Here is a 1,183-nt window from a genome sequence, read left to right as displayed (position 1 = left end):
CATCCCCCACACCCCTCCACGCAGCACCCCCCACGTCCCCCATGACCCCCCACGCCACAGCACCAACGCCGGTCCCTCAACGCTGCGCCCCAGCCCTGCGCCCAGCAGGACAGAATGCGGCAGTGGCAGGGGACACGCTATATCCGTTCCGGTCGCACACCACCCCCCTCCAGGAGACCCGAGGCAGCTTGGCAGAGATGCGCTCAGCGCGGCACAGCAGGGAACACGGCTTGAGCGCAGGGCTGCGGTCACGCAGAGCCCGCCAGCCTGGTGGCGTTTGGCCCGCGGGCGGGGGCTACAGAATTGAGGTGTCAGTGCCCTGGCTCTGGCCCGCCAGCCAGCGGGACATCTAGGAGACAAGCAGGGGCCTGGCCCTTCCCAGAGCCCCAGCTCCTGCCAGGCCCTGGGGGACCTCACCTCCAACACGGGGTCCCTTCTATCCGCACAGCAAAGGAATCCTGGCCGGGCAGGAGACAGCCACCTGAGCCCCACTCCCCAGGCCCGTGAGAACCAGCCAGGACAGTCTGCACCTGCCCGTGTCACTTCCCTGCTGGGACGGCCTAGTGACATAGACTGCCCCACCCACCTGGTGACGTGTCAGCAGCGGGCGTGTGAGGGTCACTGACCTGGGCACAACCCCAGGGCAAACTTCAGCTCAGGCGCTGGCCTCGCAGATAACAGGCCTACTGTGCGCCAGGCACCGCAGTGGCACCGGAGCCCACGGGGACCCCCTCCCTTGGTGTGAACACAGTGTGATTGTGATGATGACACTGGACATACATGTAAACACAATGACCAATGAGACAGACACATCTGCTGAGTCACGACAGAAAGATGGTCACAGGTGCAGGGTCTAGGGGCCGGGTTGCTGCGGGTCTCCCAAAGCCAGCAGCTAGCCCTCCGTGACACACCAGTGCTGCCACACGGGAGCTACACCCAGTGTCACCAGACCGCTGGACTTTCAAGCCAGTCAGAGTCAAGGTCGTCCTGGGAGAGGGTCTGGCTTCTAAAGATAGCATCTAGTTTAAAGATTTCTAAAACTGACGTGCGGCAGTTTGCGACTTCCAGTACAGACCATAAGTGCTAGGACAGTTCAGGACACAGAGCGGTCACTGTCGCTGCAGCTGTCAGAATGTGTGTCTCAGAGGGGAGCTCATGGGGGCCTCAGAAGGTGGACGAGAAA

The 1,183-nt window shown here is 62.6% G+C and overlaps 1 protein-coding gene across 1 annotated transcript in view; it reads right to left on the bottom strand.

Moving 5' to 3' along the window:
* The window catches only part of ARHGAP17 (Rho GTPase activating protein 17), a 37,550-nt gene that overhangs the window by 22,188 nt on the left and 14,179 nt on the right, over positions 1-1,183 (bottom strand). The gene's annotated exons all lie outside the window — the stretch shown is intronic.

Source organism: Pteropus alecto, unplaced genomic scaffold (assembly GCF_000325575.1).
Source record: "Pteropus alecto unplaced genomic scaffold, ASM32557v1 scaffold15, whole genome shotgun sequence".
Taxonomy (NCBI): Eukaryota; Metazoa; Chordata; class Mammalia; order Chiroptera; family Pteropodidae; genus Pteropus; species Pteropus alecto.
This window is presented reverse-complemented; position numbering and strand designations above follow the sequence as displayed.